Raw genomic sequence first — 13,294 nt, 5'->3', positions numbered from 1 at the left:
GGAAGGAAGCCATTGAAATTCAGAAGAAAACTAAGCATGTGCACAGGGAGTTGTCCAGTGAAAGTCACCTAACTCAGAGTTCAGGAGACAGATTCTAGAAAAAGAGGTGAGGGGAAAAACCAAGAATAAAATATAAAATACTGATAGACACAAAAAATAGAGGAGGTTTCTCCCTTCAGGATATGAGATTATATTATGAAGCATTTTCTCCATTGCCTTCTTTTTGCTATTTGGCAGATTATAAAAGCAGGCATTATGCAAGGCCCTTATTCAATTCCCTTGAGGACGCATCTGAGGAACTTACACACATAAAAGTAGATAGTGTTACATGTCAGGCTGCCCCTGCAATTCTGATGAGCACCTGCAGCTAAAATGGTCATCTTAACTCCATCTAGCAATTAGGCCACTCAGGGCCACTTCAAAAGAAACTAACCCCCCCCCCAATTTCGTCAAGTACCATGAAGCAAAATTCTCGTCTCTCAGAAATGTTCTCTACAAGTAATCTTTCATTAGATTCCCTTGCTGCTTATTTTTATAAAAACAAAATGGAAACTCATCAGCTCTCCAAGAGAGGTGGGACAACCAGCCACTGCTCATTTTCACCAGTTCTACAATTTTACTTCACTATAGCTGCATACAGTGGATGCTCGGGTTGCGAACGTGATCCGTGCAGGAAGCACATCCGCAACCCGCAGTACTGCATCTGCGCATGCGCAGCTCGCGATTCAGCACTTCTGCACATGCACAAAGTGCGATTTAGCGTTTCTGCACATGCGCAAGCGCCGAAACCCGGAAGTAATCCGTTCTGGTACTTCCAGGTTCGGCACGGTGCGTAACCCGAAATCGCGCAACCCAAAGTGTCTGTAACCCGAGGTATGACTGTATTTTTCTAATTATTCATTGGCTAGCATTAGCTGTGGGGTTGGGGAGGAAATTAGGAAGCAAGGAAAAAAGAAAACTCCAGATACCAAACCATTTGGCCTGGTCTGAAAGGGACCAAGCTGGTTTAAAACTGAATAGGCAATAAATCCTGTATTCAGATACGCACTGCTAAATCAACTCATGGGGGGGGGGGACAATGTGAGGAAGATACAGCCTTTCAGTTTGTTTGACTTGCTGCCTTCTTGTACATTCAATTTGATTTTCTGTAACCTGTGGCATCTACACAATTAGCAGTGCAGAATAAGTTTAGTACATTATCATGCATAACATTATTCCAATAAGTCCCTTTTTCATAAAAAGGGTATACTTCAGATTTTGTTTCTTCTTCTACAGTCTAGCATACCAGTTTAGGAACTCACAAGAGGAAAGTAATTATGATTGTATGAAATGAATTCATGATTTCTGTTAGCATGTTATTGTTATTTGTCTGATGATGTGTTCATAATCCCCCTATCCCCCCCAACACCTCAAACTCCTGCCTATTTGAGTCAGAACATGATTGAGTTCAGCTTTGGATATTCAGATGTTTTGGCTTAAGTGCTCATAAATCAGCACATTTACAGAGCCTAGGGCTTGCTGATCGGAAGGTTGGCAGTTCAAATCCCCGTGAAGGGGTGAGCGCCCGTTGCTCGGTCCCAGCGCCTGCCCACCTAGCAGTTCGAAAGTACATCAAGTGCAAGTAGATAAATAGGTACCGCTCCAGCAGGAAGGTAAACGGCGTTTCCGTGTGCTGCTCTGGTTCACCAGAAGCAGCTTAGTCATGCTGGCCACATGACCCAGAAGCTGTCTGCGGACAAACGCCAGCCTATAGAGCGAGATGAACACCGCAACTCCAAAGTCGTCCGCGACTGGACCTAACAGTCAGGGATCCCTTTACCTTTAAACCATCAAATACACCAGTCTTAATTTAAACATACAAACTGATATATACACTTTCCAAATATGCAGATAGGTATCCGCACAAAATTGACATTTGCAACAAAAAAATGTTCAATTGTAGCAAAAGTGGGGAGGTCCTCAAATCATTGTGTAATAGATGGTGGGTGCTTATCCTCTGGACGTCAAGTACAAGTCCCTTGGCAACCATAAAGGCTTGTGAGAAAGGTCATAATGACCCACGCTTTGAACTGGACCTGGAAAGCAACAACTCAGAAGTCAATGAAGCTTTTTCAAAACAAGGAGTCAACATGTTTCCAACACCTAGATCCCAGTTAACAATTTGGCTGCCACATACAAGAAGTTCTTACACGCTTCAGAAAGTTCGGAAGCAGCCTCAGAAAACCGCTAGAGTTCAGGTGGCAACACGAAAGCTAGTCATTTTCTCCTTCTGCACTTGTACATGAAAAATTCACGCCAGGACTGAGACAAAATTTGAGAAACTCAATTAGTTTGATCCCTGCAGCCTGGCAGAGGCAAGGGAGTCGTGGGTGGGTTGTGACTTCATGGGAGACACAGCGATTTGGAGGCTTGTTTGGGATTTCAAAAGATCATGCCTGGCAGGTCCAAGAGCCCAGTGGCTGCAACCTGGAAGGCAAAAGTGTTGATTAACGTTTCCCGAGCTCCAAATGAAAAGGAATCAAAGGAAACCAATAGAAAAGGATGTGGCAAATTGCTGATGAGCTGTTCTGCACGGATTCTTAGTATCCAAGGAAACAGCTTGAGGCTGCTAGCTCCAAGGCAGAATCTATAAGGATATTCTGAGTTAATTTATCCTTTCATTGCTTTGTTGCCATCTCCTGTCCTCTCTCCACCACCCATTAACAGAGACATCCTCTTGTTCCTAATTGCACTGACACACCACTTTTGCATTGCCATTTTCTCTCTCCCTTCCAGTCTTGCCTCCATTTAAGCCCATCTATAATCAGACATTTTGTAGTTAGGGGGACTTACAGAAATCGTTGCAGGACATGAAAACAGGTTGCCAGGTAGACAAAGTTATTTAACTGCCTTAAATACAAATCTTGTAACATTTAAAACAAGAGTCTAGTGCTAGTGTCAGTCATACCAGAGCCTTTGCACTCATTTGCCAGAGCAAATTTACACCTTCATGATCAATTGGGTAGAGTCTTGCCTGCTTGCTTTTTCTTATATATTTCCATGAAAAAGAGACTAGAGAGGCTTATTTTCTTCCTCCCCCTCCCAATGAATCATGAAAATTCAGAGAGGGAGCCTAGAACAGCCCTGTGGGGACTCCCCCACAATAAGTTTGCCAGGCCTATGCTCCTGGCCTGCTTGCAATGCCTTAAATAAAGGGCAACGTTTTCTTAAAGAAAGAAAAAGAATAATCAGTGACTGCTCAGTCAGGGAAACAACATGCTGTTGCCAAAAATCAGGACATTTTCAGTTCTGTTCTTTTATGGAGTTTTGGACCTATTTAGATTATAGGTTTCAGGATCCAAAGTTACATCATCAACCATTAGCACTGGTTGGCAGGCATAAAGTATTCCGAATAATGGCATATCTTGCCAGAACAGTCTGGACATCATGAGCATCATTTATATAAAAATGAAACATTTGCTGAACCTTAAGAAACTTGTCTTTCTTAGTTTGTTCCCAGCTCAACTGTATTTTATACGCTGGTTTCTCCATAAATATTAAAAAACCGCACCTGGTTGTACCAAGCCTCTTTGTTGATTCCCTCTAGATGTTACCAGTTTTTAAGAACCAGTGATTCGTGCTGCAGCTAGGAGATGCAGAATCAGTTCTTTTATAAAGGTGACACTCTTCATTCAGCCCTTCCTGTGCCCCTGGAAAGGGAACAGATGGGGTCTGTATAATGGCCTGCTTAGTAATTAGCTGAATTTTGACACAGATCAGATCCCAGAACTCTGATACTGATGGGCAGGTCCCACCATATAGAAGTATGTGTCCTTACTAGATTTCCAGCACCAATATTGCGGGGAAAGATTTGACTTTATATATGGAAGTTTAATTGGAGTGAAATGCCATCTAGATGCCATTTAAGTGTAGTTCCTTTTATTAGGGCAGAGGTTGAGCATAATGAGGCTCTTCACTGAATTTTGCTCCAGCTTGCTGAGTTAAGCTTATATTGTAAATCATCCTCCAAAGACAGCTGAAAAGCAGTCAAAATGCCAATGTCCAGTGCTTATTATTTTATAGGTGACACTTGACCTCTGGCATTGGGGCCAAAAGAAATAATGATATGTTCAAAACTTTTAGTTGCCTGCTTATCAATAACTAATTTGGCTGTAAAAGATCCCGTTGGCCAAAGCTGTCATTACCTGATGAGGCCGCTACTACAATCTGAAGATGGAGGACTGAGTTTGATTATGACTGATGAATCTGGTTGGCTCTGCGACATCCCTGGGGGATTTTCTTGAAGATTTAGCTGATGGCCCTGGTCTCCACATGGGATGAGACAGCACAACCTCTCCCCTTGCAGCTGCAGAAGTTTGGCAGGTGGCTCTTGGGTATTCAGGGATACTGAAGGGAATGAAGTGATGAGGTTGACCATTAGAGCACAAATGGCAGAAAACTCTCAATTAATACAGCAGAAAAGCAATTAACAATAACTTCAGTGCCTACAGTATCTATGATCATCCTTTACTTGTTGTAGCCTGCTGGAAATAGCACAAAATATTTCACTGTTAAAAACCTTTGGATAACATCACCCAAACACTTTGGAAACTTTGCTGTCTCTCTCCCTTGGATATTACTAAAAAGCATTATTATGATAAGAACTATATTTATTAGCAGCAAAAAAGAGGGGGAGTGCTTGCCGCTGCACTCAAAAATCACCTACATCTGAGATGCTTTTAACAACAAATATACCTACATTAATGTCACTATTCCAGCAGCAAAACTGACACATCACACATTACCATGGTTGTTCAGGTGGAGGTTAATGCTTTTGCTTTCTGTTTTCTGTGTTTATTCCATAGTTGCACAAAATATTTGTGAAATTATTTAGGCACTGCTCTGAAGCCGCGGAATGTGGTGGCCACCTGGGCTTATAGAATCTACATTTCTCTCCCCATCCCCACAAAAAATCAACGTTAGAGTTCTACTGTTGGAATCTGTATGCCAAATATTCTGTGGATGCATGCAAATCAGGGTCATTCATTACATTTCCAGAACTGAGATGTCCAATGTTGAAAAGATAGACTGGTGGATTCTAAAGCTTTGCCCAGTCTTGGTCCCAACCAGGGCTGGGAAACCTTTTGTGGTTCCTCAAGTATTTCATTTTTCTTTTATCTCCTGCCAGCAAATGGTTAAATAACGGCAGCCTCTGATTGGCTGAGGTTCCAGGAGGGAGAGTTTAAAAGGAGAGGCTTTGGAGGGAGAGAGTTAGTTAGGTTGGTTTTGAGTTGTGGTTGTGGAGGGCATTGGAATAGAGGTTGGGAGTTAGGTTAGGAGACAGGTTGAAATATACAGAGTGCTGAGGAGGGAGAGTTGGTTCAGGAGAAAACATCCATGCCGAGTGTACAGAGAAGGACTGAGTGCCACTGTATTCTGCTCTGGTCAGACCTCACCTGGAGTACTGTGTCCAGTTCTGGGCACCACAGTTCAAGAAGGACACTGACAAACTGGAACGTGTCCAGAGGAGGGCAACCAAAATTGTCAAAGGCCTGGAAACAATGCCTTATGAGGAACGGCTAAGGGAGCTGGGCATGTTTAGCCTGGAGAAGAGGAGGTTAAGGGGTGATATGATAGCCATGTTCAAATATATAAAAGGATGTCACATAGAGGAGGGAGAAAGGTTGTTTTCTGCTGCTCCAGAGAAGCGGACACGGAGCAATGGATTCAAACTACAAGAAAGAAGATTCCACCTAAACATTAGGAAGAACTTCCTGACAGTAAGAGCTGTTCGACAGTGGAATTTGCTGCCAAGGAGTGTGGTGGAGTCTCCTACTTTGGAGGTCTTTAAGCAGAGGCTTGACAACCATATGTCAGGAGTGCTCTGATGGTGTTTCCTGCTTGGCAGGGGGTTGGACTCGATAGCCCTTGTGGTCTCTTCCAACTCTATGATTCTATGATTCTATGGAGCGTAGTGTCCTGCAGGAATAATACGAACAGATCTTGGGAGACTGAGGGAGAGACAGGAGAAGTAGCTGAAAAAGGATCAGTCTACTTAGGTCTCTAACTAGTCTGGAGGGGAGAGATTCTTCTGAGGAAGGAAGAGACTCCCAAAACCCAGTTAAGGAAGGGGGGTTGTGAGCCCTTAAGACTATTACTGAAAGTTACCTCAGGAGTTGGAAAGTGCTGCCTCGGAAAGGAACCAAACTAAAAAAGCCGAAACCTCTGTGAAACAAATTCAGCAAACTTGCATATTGATTCTGAAGTAACCTAAGTTTCTTCACTTGTATTACAATACAGTAATACCTCGACAAACGTCTGCTTCGTCTAGCGTTCATTCTGGCGAATGTCCTTGGCAAACCCAGAAGTACCAGAACGGGTTACTTCTGGGTTTTCCGCTTGCGCATGCGCAGAAGCACAAACCACTCCATGTGCGTGTGCAGACACTGTGCTTTGCCCTCCAACCTTTTCGGCTAGTGGCTGGGGCTCCAGAATGGATCCCGGCCACAAAAGAAGGTACGACTGTACCTTGTTTTAAAATAAACCTTTATTGTTATTTTAAAAACACCCACTTGAGACTCCAGCTTATTGGTTATCCCCCTCCCAAAATCTCCCACTAGATTCTATGGGATAGTTAGCATTTGTTTTAAGGGTTGTTCGGTGAGGTGGGGGCATTATATGTAAGAGAGAGCGGGCAAGTTGGCGTGAGCGGTAACTGAGGCGTCAGGCCCATCGCACCTTTGGCCCTCCAGCTGCAGCTGAACTACAGCTCCCATCATCCCTGATCATTGGCCATACTGGTTAGGACTAATGGGAGTTGGAGTCCAACATCATCTAGAGGGCACCAGGTTCTCCAGCTCTGCCATTGGGCAAGGTGGCAAGCAAATTGGTTGTCACAGCACCCAGGAGAGCTCCTCACGAATCCCATATGACAAGTTCACCGATTGGGGGAAGGAAGCAATGCCTCTCTCTACAGAGGACTCAGAGCTTGTTAATCCAGAACAAATAACATTGCCTTCCGTTGAGTGGGTACTGCTGTTTCAAAAGGGCCTGAAGACATAGATGCAAAGCCCTTTTTCAAATGCATTTTGTGCTAATTAAATGCGAAATCGTTCCCTTCTCTTCTTTTATATCCCAGCACACTGAAGAGCGGGCTGGAGGGAAGGGGGAGCGGAAAAGCCAAGCAAATTCAGCAAGCAACATGTAAGGAAAGGAGGTATTCATGTGCAGAAAAGAGAAATAAATGAAATGCATAAGTAAATCTATAAGCTAGGGCATAGTTTATCACACTGTTTTATTGTGAAATAAAGAATTTTACAATAAAGGAATCTAATTGTACTTACAAAAAAGCAATGTTCCGCTGTCTCTAATTACTATTTATTGCTTAGCATACTTTCTCGTCCTGCCATTCATTGTTACCAAGCCCAACATGAGTTACAACATAAAAGACACAACATGAAAATACAACACAGCAAGAGCAGATAAAACCCCCTTACTTAACACAGGCATGAATATACTCAAAAAACAATATTTTTAAATAAAGTTTTATTAATTATTTTCACAGTACAATAAAAGTCACACCAACCCATACAAAGAATAACAAAAAAGAAAAGAAAAGAAGAAATATTTTTAAAATACGAGATTCTCTCTCACAAGTGTAACCCAACTTTTGTCCCATACAGAAAAAGATGTCGTCCCCCCCCCCCAGCTCTCACCTGGAAGCATCCCTTTCTTCTTTCAGCCTCTCACCCTGGGAGATCTCCCCTCCCTTGTCTCTCACAAAAGGTCCTTCAAATGGCCCACCACCTTCATATGTATGCAAAACTTACCCAAATACAACAATAAATAATATTAAGGGAAATAATAATAGGAGAGAGAGAGAGAGAGAGAAGAATAATAACAAAGATGAAGAAAGTGATAAAAATGACTTCCAACTATCCATCCATCAGTTGTGCCAGGAAACATTCCTCATAATAGCTCAATGTCCAATCCCGAATAATATCCATTTATTCCTCCCTCTGCTGATGTTTTCCCAATGTTCAACCCAGGAAGCACAGAGTCATTCCTTTCCCTTTCCATCCAAGAAATCCAAGAGAGGTTCTCCAATTACAATTATGAGTAAGAGTCAGCCATAGAATTCCTCCAGTCCAACCTCACAACTTGACTTCCAGATTAAATATAACAATCCTCCACTTCCATTTCCTGTCACCCTAGCTTTCCGCTGTTATCTTTCAGATTGATTTACATTCTACCATTTCCTGTATTTCCCAATCCTTTTTTTCAGGAGTATTTCAGGTGACATGGTTGCCTTTTCTTCTGAGATCATTCCAAATTTTGCACCGGGCTCACCTTCCACGGCATTAAAGTTTCTATGGTCTCCTGCCACTGAGAAGCATTCAGCAATCAGATACAACCCAGGAAGCCACTTTGCAGCAATGTTCTCCTGAAGCACTTGCCTGGCTCGCTTTTATTGAAGGCTGCTGTTTACTTAGTAACCCCACTGTTTTGCAGAACCATCCATCTTGTTGATGGTAAATCGGAAAGAAAGAGTTGATAGGCCTCAAAAGCCAACACTGTGGTAGCAACTGCTGTGGTGAGATAAGCCATGATAACAGGCATTTGCTGACGCTTCAGGAGTGATGGCGACTGACTGTTAAGGGATGAATATAATCTAAGGATTATAGCAATGGAAGGGACTTCAAAGGGCATCTAGCACAATCCTGTGCAAGCGAAGGAAGCATATTGAAACAGCATTGATGGCAAGTGTTCATCTAGCCTTGCCTAAGAGCTGCTAATGATGGAGAGTTCGTTACCTTCCAAAGTAGTCTGTCCCACCGTCAGAACAGTTTGTACTTCCAGGAAGTTCTTCCTAACATTGTCTCAGGCCACATCTGTACCTTACATTTAAAGCAGTATCATACCACTTTAACAGTGATGGCTTCTCCCAAAGGATCTTGGTTGCCATTTGCTTGGTAATCTCCTTACATACTTGGTGGTGAGATGTCCACACCCACACTGTGCCTTTAAAGCACGTGACTTGCCGCAAAGAATCCTGGGACCTGTGGTTTACTCTTCACAGGGCAACCATTTCCAATGCCCTCAATTCCCATCACAATTCCCAGGATTCTTTGGGAGTAAGTCATGTGCTTTAAAGGTATGCTATTTGTTTCTAACCAAGAGTAAAGGTTGTCCAATGGTAAGTTATTGAGCTGGCCTTGGTTATGCTTCTAATTCCTGCCTCACTGCAAGTTGAGCCCTGTTCCCTTGAGGCCCTTTGGCCACCACACAACAGCAGCTCTGGGCTGTTCCCTAGCTGGGTGAGTGTAGCTATGCCCTTGGAGACTCTGCTTCACACAGAGATCAGCTTCAGACAAATAACTGATTATGAATCCAAAGTATAGCGTTGTCAGGCACTCAGAGAATGTAACAGCTGAGCCTGGGGAAACCACGACGCTTCTCTGCCTCTTCCACATCTCCATCTTTCAAGGGAAATGGGTGTGTTCTGCAAGACTAAGCATCTTTCTAGCACAAACAGCCTTACCTAATGGTGTGAAGCAAGAGGAACAACAGGCACCAGGTGCCTCAAAAACCATAATGCAGCTCAGTGACCTGCCACCAGTGCTCTTTCTGCTGCTTAATGGCCAATTAAAAGCAACGGAGAGCTAAGACTTGTTGCCACTTTACAGAGCCTTCCCCAATGGCTTAGAGTATAACGGGCAGACTTATACCTTGAACACAGAGCACAGCACTGGGATTGCATACATTTCTTGCTCCGAGGTAGGGCGTTCATCATGAGCTGTATTGTGCCAGTCAGATCTGCTTGGTGCCATCCGTTTAGTCCATAGGTAGGCAAACTAAGGCCCGGGGGCCGGATGCAGCCCAATCACCTTCTAAATCTGGCCTGCGGATGGTCTGGGAATCAGCATGTTTTTACATGAGTAGAATGTATCCTTTTATTTAAAATGCATCTCTGGGTTATTTGTGGGGCCCGCCTGGAGTTTTTACATGAGTAGAATGTGTGCTTTTATGTAAAATGCCTTTCTGGGTTATTTGTGGGGCATAGGAATTCATTCATATATACCGTATTTTTCGCCCTATAGGACGCACTTTTCCCCCTCCAAAAATGAAGGGGAAATGTGTGTGCGTCCTATGGGGCGAATGCAGGCTTTCACTGAAGCCTGGAGAGCGAGAGGGGTCGGTGCGCACCTGGTGGGGAAATAAATTTTTTTTTCTTTATTTCCCCCCAAAAAAACTAGGTGCGTCCTATGTGCCGGAGCATCCTATGGGGCGCAAAATACGGTATTTTTCAAAATATAGTCTGGCCCGCCACGAGGTCTGAGGGACAGTAGACCGGCCCCCTGTGGAAAGATTGTTGACCCCTGGGCATCACTCTGCTCAAAGGCTGATCCTCTTGGCAGAGGAAGTTTAGGCTTGCAATATAAAATATGGTAAATGCAATGTTATTACATGTAAGTTTCAAGGCATCTCCATCTGCCATGAGGGTGACAGTGTTGCTTCAAGGAGCAGTAACTCTTGCAGCGTTAACTTACAAACTTACAAATTGAAGATTTCAAATATATGTTTTGGATATGAAGACAGTATTATTAGGGAACAGGGTTAGTCAAGAGCAGTGCTATTTTTTAATTGTATTTTTATTAAAGATTTTCTTGATTTACAGAAGTATGTGTAAAGTCTCTCTCTCGTATTTTTTCCATGTAACATTTTTACAACTCAGTTTCATTTGTTGAGACATTAGGAAGAAAAGGGGGAGAGGGGTGGAGCAGTGCTATTTTTCTAGGAAAAGAGGTGCTGGAAACTCACCATGAACACCTCCCTTGTTCTCTTAGAATGGCAGTGGTGCCCAACTGAGAGGTGCTGTAACTGAGTTCTGGTGACTTCAGGGCTGAAAGAAAAGCTCTGGTAAAGAGCATGGGTCGTATCCTGGGCAGCGCAAGCAGGGCTGTGCTAGTACAAGAGGACTTCTATTTCTACACACACACACACACACACACACACACACACACCTGTTCCAGAGTGTTCTGCAACTCTCCAGAGCTGACTTTGAGGGTGTCCAGGGGACTGGGGGGGGGGAACAGTAGAGGAAGAAGAAGCTCTACTGCGTGCACAGAAATTCATGGGGCCAGTGGAGTTGCAGCACTGGATATTGGACGCTTGTGTATTAAATGTGTTAGTTCATCTACACAAGCCCCTTCTTCAAAGCAGAGATGTCAAAGAATGGTTGACTGCAGGTCCAACAAGCTGTGGAAATGCAGTTGACAGTCAGGCTGCTCTAAAGTTGTGGTGTGTGGCCCCGCAATATTCTGTGGGAAAGGACAGTTTTGTTGGGAAAAGGACAACGGTGTGCAGTATTCTGTAACAGCTAAGGCTGCTTTTGAACAAGAGGTGTCCTGTAAATGGGGCACATTTATTGACCCAGGTTCTTTTTCCCCTGCAAGAGTTTACTGAACTGAACAGGCAGAACTAATCTGAACCTGTCCTGTATCTATGCACTGCTGTGCTGGGAATAAACAGTGTTAATTAAAAGGTCATCACATTTCTTCTCCTCTGAACGGCAATACATTGTTTGCTAGTGCTTCATGCATAAAAGCCCGGCAGCGCTCAAGTGGGTGTATGATTTTGAAGCGTTATGGCTGGCTCTTAATCTAAACAGTCTCTGTGTCCTGATTGATTTCAGACAAAAAAAGCGCAATTAAACATACATCCAGAAGGAAATTGATTTCCCCTCAAGTGAAAGGATTCCAGTAATGCTATTGTTTGGACAAAATGCTAAAAGCTTCCCTTCTTTGGCCAATGGACTCATGCCAGATGGGCTGCCAGGAACATGAACTGCCCAGCCCTTTCAGAAAAAAAAGAAGGGGGGGGACCCGCTAGGTACTTGAACCTGCATGTGTGCACTCACAGATCATTGTAGAGGGTGGGGTGGGGTGGGGTGGGAGGGAGAGGATTGTGGAGAAAAACAGAGGTAAAACGGTGCTATCCAAACAAACCATCTATCTCCAGGTCTGGGAGCTATTCCATCTCTACCTGCTCAGAACACAAAATAATTGTGGAGGATGGGAAAGACGTGTCGTGAATCACAGAAAGAGAATAAGTAGCTAACAAGAACTGAGCAAATAATGAATGTGTCAGATGAAAAGAAATTTCAGAGAAGGCTGCCTTAGTTTAATCCAAACCAGGGGCAAAAACAAGCTCTATGACAGTTACAATTCAACCCATATGCTCATGCCAAATTAACTTATGGGGTAATCCAGATTTAAAGATAGAGAGTCAACTTTTTTTTTTTTTAAGAAATTGGTAGAATGTGGGATACATTCATTAGATCAGTTCAGGTGGGGAGAGAGGTGGGTCATCCAAGCCCTGAACAGCGACTTTCTAGTTCTTCATATCTATGAACAGTGTCCTTTCAATACCACTGGGATTCCTTTTTATGTCATGTTTCATTTAATACTGGACCGACTTGAGATACCCCAGTTTAAAACCCGTCCAAGGTGACCCCTGCCTATCTTCTTGGGAAATGTTCAAGGAGCTTCTATCCCTACTGTTAGCGGATGTGAATATGTCTGCTTGAGACAGACTATTTCCGCAATTGTTCATAGGCACAAGCACAAATGGCTCAGCACTCCACAACAGTGACAGCCGAGGATGTGATGGGGGAAGCAGCATTCCTGTGTTGCTCCACAGCAGATTGAGGAAAGGGGACAAAGTTGGTCAGGATGGGGGGAGCTGCAACTTTAGCTGCAGCCATACTCTCTGGCTCACAGGTTGCAAACTGTTATGTACTGAAGTTCTCACCCTGGGCCAGCAGGGGGATACTGTAGATAGTTATGCAAATGAAGGATCGAAAGTGACGTTCAGTGATTGGATAGTTTTAGAAAGTTGTTACAGTAACGTGGTACTGGAGCTCTATATTAGCAGGCTGACTGAGCCCTTCAGTTCAGTTCTGTCCTGGCCTGTGAATAAACAAGAGCTGTTTGAAGAATCGCTGTGTTGTCTGATATGTTCACCCACAACTTAACACAAACCAACTGAGACAGCTCTCCCTCCTACACAAGAAAGGGTGGGGGAGAGAATTCACCACCCATTCTTTATCAGATATTTCCAACAAGGTTTGAATGCCAACTTGGCTCAGGAACAGTTTACCTGCCCATTGAACCTTCTTAAAAGGCAAAGTTTTGAACAAGGGTTGTTTCTTTTTGTTTGTAATAAGGAAGTATAATGACGACGACATTATATTGTGTTATTAAACGGGTGAGAGAATTAGAAAGGAGCCGCGTTGCTAAACCATTATAAAATA

The sequence above is a fragment of the Podarcis bocagei genome, assembly GCF_964188305.1.
Source record: "Podarcis bocagei genome assembly, chromosome: 2".
Taxonomy (NCBI): Eukaryota; Metazoa; Chordata; class Lepidosauria; order Squamata; family Lacertidae; genus Podarcis; species Podarcis bocagei.
This window is presented reverse-complemented; position numbering follows the sequence as displayed.